The sequence below is a fragment of the Miniopterus schreibersii genome (genome assembly GCF_964146895.1).
Source record: "Miniopterus schreibersii genome assembly, chromosome: 15".
Lineage (NCBI taxonomy): Eukaryota > Metazoa > Chordata > Mammalia > Chiroptera > Miniopteridae > Miniopterus > Miniopterus schreibersii.
Window position 1 is genome coordinate 12,794,954 of NC_138115.1, and position 7,789 is coordinate 12,802,742.

Below are 7,789 nucleotides of genomic sequence, written 5' to 3' on the forward strand. Positions count from 1 at the left end.
GTGTCTGTGTGTGTCTATGTATCTGTGTGTGTCTCTGTGTGTGTGCACATGCTGTTTCATGGTGATGGTGACTTTTTGTTTTTGTCTCCACCGGATATTTCACAGACCTCTTCAGACTCTTTTCTCTAAAACAAGGTATACTGAAGCTGAACACTTCTTAAGTCAGAGGCCTTGGTCCCCTAAGATGATGAATTTTCTTTCTCTTATTTTAAATTAGGATAAACCTAAGTTCAAGTTCATTTCTCATGAATATTGGAGCTTTACATCTTAATGAATATTTTGCTTTGGGTTGGGTGGTTTTAATATAATTTAAAATCACATTAAGTCAAACTAATTTGACTTATAAGAATTAAATAACCAATAAACATGGGCCACAGATAACACTAATTTTCACTGCTGACATATTCTTCTGTAGTTAATCACCTGTAATCCTGTGAAACATTACAGAAGTGAAGTGTGGGAAATGGTATTGATTGGTTTTCATCAGCTCAACTTATCATTGTCAGTGTTTATGCTGAACCTGGCAAGATTTAAGCCCATAAACTTGCTCCCAATAATGATAAGCATTGCCAATATTTTAACCTGTGGATCAGGGGAAATTATAACTGTCCCCCTCACCCAAGGGAGATTTGTTCTAAGACCCCCACTGAATGCCTGAAACCATGGATAGTACTAAACTCTCTATGTACTATGTGTTTTTTCTAAACATAAATACCTATGATAAAGTTTAATTTATAAATTAGGCACAGTAAGAGATTAACAACAATAACTAAGAGTAAAATAGAAAAATTGTAACAATATACTGTAATAAAAGTTACATGAATGTGGCAATAAAGTAAAATAAAGGTGACCTGAGCACAAGCACTGCGAAACTTTGACAGTTGCTCTGGTAACCGAGTCGACTACTATAAGTGAACAATGGGCAGAGAGCACATCTCAGAAACGCTGGACAGAGAGAAGGTTCTCGTCCCAGGCAGGATGGCACCAGATTTCACTATGCTACTAAGAACAGTCCACAATTTAAAACTTATGAATTGTTTATTGATTTTTTTTCTGGAATTTTCTATTTAATATTTTTGAGCTGTGGTTGACCACAGGTAACTGAAAGCTTGAAAGGAAGTGAAACTTCAGATAAGGGGGCCACTATGATATCTCTAATTTTCTGTAAAGAATACTTCCAAAGGCATGGGACAGGGCAGGTGTGCCCCTGGGACCTTAATAATTGAGATAAGTGCAGTCACCTCGGAGTGTTTGGCTTCAGAAGTCCAAGAGGGGAAACTACTCTTTATTTCTGATAATATGCCATTCTGAAATACAATTTCTACTAATTATGAAGTTTCAATCATCTATAAATAAGTCATGAGATGGGATTAAAACCATCCCCAATTTTGCTTCATGACTTCCTAAACTCAAAATTATCTTAATTAAAGTCAATCAAAATTTCACCCTTCATTTTTCCTTCTACATGCAAAAGTGATTCAGACATTTCAAACCCTGAAAACTTACAAACTTTTTAGCCAACTCAGTTCTTTTAAAACCTTTTGACTTGTCAAAGAAACTGATAGCATCCTATTGTGGGCTAATTCTCATAAACAGAATATCTTTTTTCACCCCTAATACCTGTGTTTTCTTTTTGATATTTAACTATTTCTAAAATGTATCTAGGTATCTAGGTCTGGATAATATACTTATATCTTTAAATTCACTTATTTTAAAAGATTGAATCCTCTTAGGTCAAGTACTTCACAAGAATATCTGACATTATCAAAAAGAAAAAGAAAAAAAGGTGGCTCTATTTGTTAGCTAAACGTAAGAATCTGTGAAATAATTCAGAGTCCAGATAAACAGAAAAAGAATTAATTCCAGATATTCCTGTTATAATGTGCTCTAATCAGAAAATACATTATCCCTGGCAGTGTCTGTAACCTTAATTTATAAGGGGTATGTATCACTGTTTGCATTTCTCTTACCATTTTTGAGATCCCTTCCCATGTCTTGCCAACTGTTACTCTCAGTCTACTCTGAAAACTCAGTCTTGCCAGCATATTGCATCCTCTGGGGACTAAAAAATGCTGCTGGCAGAGTCCCGCCCCCAGGGATTTCTACCTCCTGGGGCCTGGGCTTCAAGTTTAAAAGCAGCCAAGGCTGAGACCCCTGGCCTAACCCATTCTCATTTCCCGTTTTAACCTCTGTGGTACCAGAGGAACAATTTGAGGATCCCCGAGTGCACGTGGTGTCAGTGGCCTTGGACGTTTCCGTCCACAAGCTCTTACTTGATGAGTTCCACCCGTTGGTAGCCCGAGGGTGTTGTGACAGCCGACTGGGCCCACGTGGCTGAGGGATACCAGGGGGAAAACAGGACTCGTTTTGCCTCGTTTTCTTTCTTGATTCTGTCTCATGTACATTTCAAGTGAAACTCCTCATTCTCCTTCCTGGGGGTCACATCTGGGTTCCAGCTCTGAATGATTAAAGGAAAGAAGCTTATCAAGTGACAGCGTGACAATCCTGGGAGCCACTGTCTGGCTGTTGACGTTGCATTTGTCTGAGCAGGTGTCCTGTGACGAGAACATTTGTGACCTACCATCATTAAGTCAAATACTGTGAGGAAGCTGGAGTTGTCCCACTTACAGTCCCTCTGAGTGGGCCAGATCTATTTTTCTTCCACATAAAAATGCCATTTTTCCCAATCTGAGTGAAGGGATAGAGCAGTTGGCTTTCAATTTTTCGGTATCTATGGCATATTTCTAAATAGACTACAGGAGACACTGAGAATTAAAAACCTCACCTAAATCACTCCCTTCAGAGTCTTAAACCTCTTGTAAAGTCTGTTTTGTACACAGCCTTGAATGGGAGGTGCTTTGGGGTCGTGAAGGATTGAAGACAAACGCCACCCAGTGGAGTGACGCCGAGCAGAAAGGAGAGGGAGAGGGTAGGAGGGGAATGTAAGAGGGGAGGTCAAAAAGCCAATAAGGCCACGACCAAGTCAGGCGGCACCCGGAGGAGCGTGGGCCCTGCCCAAGGATCTGTGCGGAGCACAAATGGGGTAACAACTACTTGTGGAGTGAGACCTGGGTCCGTGTTTTTTCTGAATCTTAAAGGACCGTTTGACCCTAGCAATCTGGAGAACTTGGAACCTTCCAAGATGCAGATGAGTGAACTGCCCAGGAAAAGCTCTGAACACAGCCAGCGCTCAGGAGAAGTTCACTGCTCTGGTGGTTACTTATGCGCAGCCTGGTGGACCAGCGGCTGTCCCACTTGGGCCTCTGGTGATACACACTGGCTGTGGCATTGCTCTTAAAAGTATGAGTGGTACATATATACTTTTATGTACCTAAGTTAGAATTTCATATTTTGCTATAAAACTAAGCTAAAAAATGTTTTATCTGCACTCTGAAAGATGGGACCATCAGTTTCATTCAATAAGCCATCAAGAACACTAACAATTTCCTAAAAATTGGGGGAAATACAGCCAATACTGATTCCAGATTCAACACGTGGGGCCATGCGGTTGGAAGGTGAACACACCAGAGATTCTTCAAAGCTGTATTTATTCATCATTTTCTAAAAACCCTGGTCCAACCTGTATGCTTGAAATAATTAACTCCACTATGAAATTTCAAAGTCTTACTCCCGAGTAAAGACCAAATTAACAGTGACTCTTCCTAATGAGGGTTTCAACCTCTCCTCTTCGTGGTGGCAAAGGATTATTGCGGGCAGTCTTTCCAGCTTGGCCCATTGTGGCTGCTAATACACATTTTATCCTGGGGCACAGAAAGATATTCGATATGATTAAACTATATGTTTAAAGAGTGACTGTAATCCAGATTCTGTGTCATTCCAGTCTGGCTCCCTTCTCTGCAGGCCAAATTAATGGGATTTTTGTAATAATTGGATAAGATTATGTTAAGAAGATATGGAAATAATAATGTTTAGCTTTGCCTTTATTTGCTGTTAGGAAGACCAGCCATCCTCTACAAATGTTTCTTCCCAAATTTCCATCTAAAACCTGATCACAAGTGATAAATACAGACCAGTCCGCTGAAAAAAGACCAAGGCAGGGTTTTCCATTCCTTCCTGTGCTTGCTGCCTCCAGGCTCTGAGGGGAGGAAGTTCACAGCCCCCCTCAGTAGGTGTTTCAGCCGCGGCTTTTGTGCTGCGCTGGGTGTTATAAACCCACGACGGTGGGAAGCAATTTTTCTTCTTACTCTTCAGCCTTCACTTAATTCCAGCACCATCCAGGCTTATTTCCGTTTCCAACACCAAACTGTAAAAAAAAAAAAATTGTACACGGCCCTACACAGTGCGTGCAGTAAATCTCCCGCCCTGCTTTCTGAAAGTTACGGTTCTTCCAGCTGGAATGATAAAGGGCATCGCAAGTGTCTCTTGAGTCCTAGACCACACGAGGCTCTGGTGTCACTCAGCCACGTGTTCTCATCCCACAAACAACACCCACATGTTCGCGCACAGCTGCTGCTGCGGGTTTACCCGAGAGACTCGCGGGTTTTCAAATGCACCCCTCGGGCTCTCCTGCAGCTCTCTACCCGCCTGAATTTTACAAATAGCACCAGATTACACGTCAAAGTGAAAACTGGCCATTTTACTCACTTAGCCTAATGACTCATTAGGGTGGGCTTTGGATGCTGCTGCTCAGAGCTTTGCTCTGCGTGACAATGATCTCGGCCTTTGTCCTCATGGGCTTCACTGTCATCACCACGGCCGTACGCTGAGCTCTGTGTTGCCAAGTACGGCACTGAACTGTGCACTTACACTTTCTCATTTAATTCTTACAACACCTCTGAAAGAGTCATTAGTCCACTTTATAAATTAGGAGCCCGAGGCACAGGCAGGTTCAGGAGCTTTCCTGAGTGAAAGGCCGCCACCGTTCAGGCCTGGCTGACGTCACATCTCATTGTGACATCTTGCTTCCTAGCCAGGTGTGAACTCCATGGCTGCAGCTTGAAAAATATTTCTCTATCTGTTGTACCTTATACTAAAAAAAAAAAAAAAAAGAAGAAGAATCCACAAAAAAATGAATTTTAAGTCCATGAGGAATTTACTCCATATGCCTAAATACATCCTAAAGTTACTGACATGTTTGCATGTTAAGAGCATTCCTTCCTATTATCGGCACACCTTGTAAAGGGACGACGTTAGACATGGTTTACAGGAATCATTTTAAGAATCTCTTTCTTCTCCACAAAGCATCCTTTACACTCTCCCCACTCCCCTGGTGTTTCTATAGTAACCTGGCATCCTCAGCGTTGGCACTAAAAGACCGTTTATAACCAGTCCTCCACTTACTCTGTAGTGTGCCTCCAAATCATAACACAACAGACAGTGTGTAAGTTTAACAGGACCCGGAGCATTTCTTATCTTGACTTAAACTCGCATGTTCAGGGGAGTGAAAATGTCGAGAAATGTGGCGTTGAGGATTTAGCTTTCAGCTTCATAACTAATAAAAAGAACCAAGCTGGGTTCTGGGATTGTGGGAGCCAACCTTCACCCCTTCACCCCTGTTCCCTTCTCCTACTGCATCTACGATGAAGACCATAAGCGACCAGAGATACAGTCACATCCAAGGAAAGAAAGTTTCAAAAACGTATTTTTTCTAGTCAGTGTTTTGGGTGTTTTTTTCCCCCCTGAAAAGTCTCTAAATCTGCCGTTTCCGGAACAGGATATGGCAGGCTTTTTTGTCATATCAATAATCAAATGAACTCTAGATGCAGGACCTGGCATGGCAGAGGCAGAAGAGCCGTCAGCGGGCCTCGTGGTCACAAGGCCCTCCCATGATCTCCGTGTGGGTGAGACACACTCGCAGGGACTTGGCAGCCTCCAGCGAAGAGAACGGCCATCCTTCATCTTCCAAAAGAATCCTCGTTACCGAACCGCTTCACCTGCAGTGTATGATGGATTGCTTTTTGAAGAATAAATTCTATAATTATTTATGAGCAGCCCAATTACATTGCATTTGCTATTTGGGAAGATTGAAAGGGTTAATTTGTCAAATGCAAACATTCAGAATTCACCAAACCAGCTCCATTCACCGTCTTTCTCCAGCCATGGTCTCCCCCATCTCACCTGATGGCAAACCCATCCATCTGGTTGCTGAAGCTGAAACTTGGAAGCAATGTTGAGTCTCCCCTTTTTCTCACCCCACTTTCAGACTGTCAGGAAATCCTCTGGGCTTTGCCCTCAGTATATCCACAATCTGACTACTTCTCACTGAGCTCACCATTCTCACCACTGTCTTCTCCCGTTGTCTCGTTGCACAGCCCACCGGAGCTCTGCCTGCTTCCACCAAATACCCCGATGCCCCACCCCAATCTATTTTCAACTTGGCAGCCAGAGCAAACCCTTTAAAATATATCATATCAGGTCACTGGTCTGTGCTGAAGCCTCCAGGGGATTCAACTTCCAATAATAGTGGACTAATTTGGTATAGACCAAGCCTCTCATTGAGAACAATGGAAAAGCCTATCCCCCATTCCCCCAAAAAAGTCTGTCTTAGTCTATTCAGGCTGCTATAACAGAATACCATTGGCAACATTTATTTCTCACACTTCTGGAGACTGGGAAATTGAAGATCAAGGTGCTGGCAGATTCAGGGTCTGGTGAGGGCCCTGTGCCTGGCTTGCAGACAACCACCTTTTTTCTGTATCTTCACAGGGCAGGGCATGCTGGGGAGCACAGGCACCCTGGTCTCTTCATCCCCTTCTGAGGGCTCCACCCCCACAACCTCATCTAAACCCAATTCCCTCCCGAAGGCCCCACCTTCAATACCATCGGACTGGGGCGCACAAACGTTCAGTCCACAGCAACCAACTGAAACCTATTTGAAGGCACCAGAGAGTTAACATGACAGTATGAACGTTAGGAAAAGGGGGTGATTCCGGCATTCCTACCTTTTCCTTTGCTGACAGCCTGAGACTATGAGCAGAGGTTTCTGAAATCTTATCGCCTAGAGACAAAGGAACCTACCAGGAGGAGAGCTCTGTTCATCTCCACCAGCTAGCCGGAGACCCCTGAAGAGCAGTGCCCTAGGTACAGAGCTCGAACTGGTCATACAGCTTAGGTCTCACAAACACAAACTCACCTTCCAGTCGCTGATTGGGTAAGTTATCTACACCTCCTCCACTGCCCGCGGCAAGCAAATCTAAGTCCTCTTTGTGGGAGGATAACACCATCTAGAGTTTCAAATTAGCCTTTACAATTTTTCCGAAATGTAATCCCAAAAAACTATGTACAAGGAGACAAACCAAAATTACCCAAAGATAACAAAAGACAATAGGAACAGATGTATGTGTATAATATGTCGGTCTTTCCAATACGATGTGCAGAGCCAATAGGTTTATCAAAGCTCTGGATGTGATTTTCCTCTACCGTCAGAAGCCCAAAACCAGCGGAACGCTGCCATTCGTTCATTTCCCTAAACTACCGACTTAGTTCCTTCTGTGTTAGCGCAGCAATAATAAAAAGTCTGTACCTTCCTTTCATTTCATCCCAAGGCCATCTCTAATTTCTTCAATAACCTAAATTATATGTGGAAGGACATTTTTACCCACATACATGTGAAAAGTTTTTTATAATCCAACTAAAAGGTTTGAATAACATAAAAATTGTCAGAATTCTTTAGTTCTTGGCATAAATCTGTTGGAACAACCAATTTTTAAGAATCCTTCCCTCTGCCCTGGCTGGCGTTCTCAGTGGTTAGAGCATCAGCCTGTGCACTGAAGGGTTGTGGGTTCGATTCCTGGTCGAGGGCCTGTACCTGGGTTGCAGGTTCAGTCCC

The 7,789-nt window shown here is 43.0% G+C and overlaps 1 long non-coding RNA gene across 1 annotated transcript; it reads right to left on the reverse strand.

The window, feature by feature from the left end:
• Positions 1-3,536: 3,536 nt before the first annotated feature.
• LOC308568177 lies at positions 3,537-7,102 on the reverse strand. The gene is made up of 3 exons (XR_014000449.1): positions 6,979-7,102; positions 5,730-5,894; positions 3,537-4,264 (listed from the first exon to the last, which is right to left on the reverse strand). It is a non-coding gene; the product is annotated as an uncharacterized lncRNA (long non-coding RNA).
• Between the last annotated feature and the right edge of the window lie 687 nt (positions 7,103-7,789).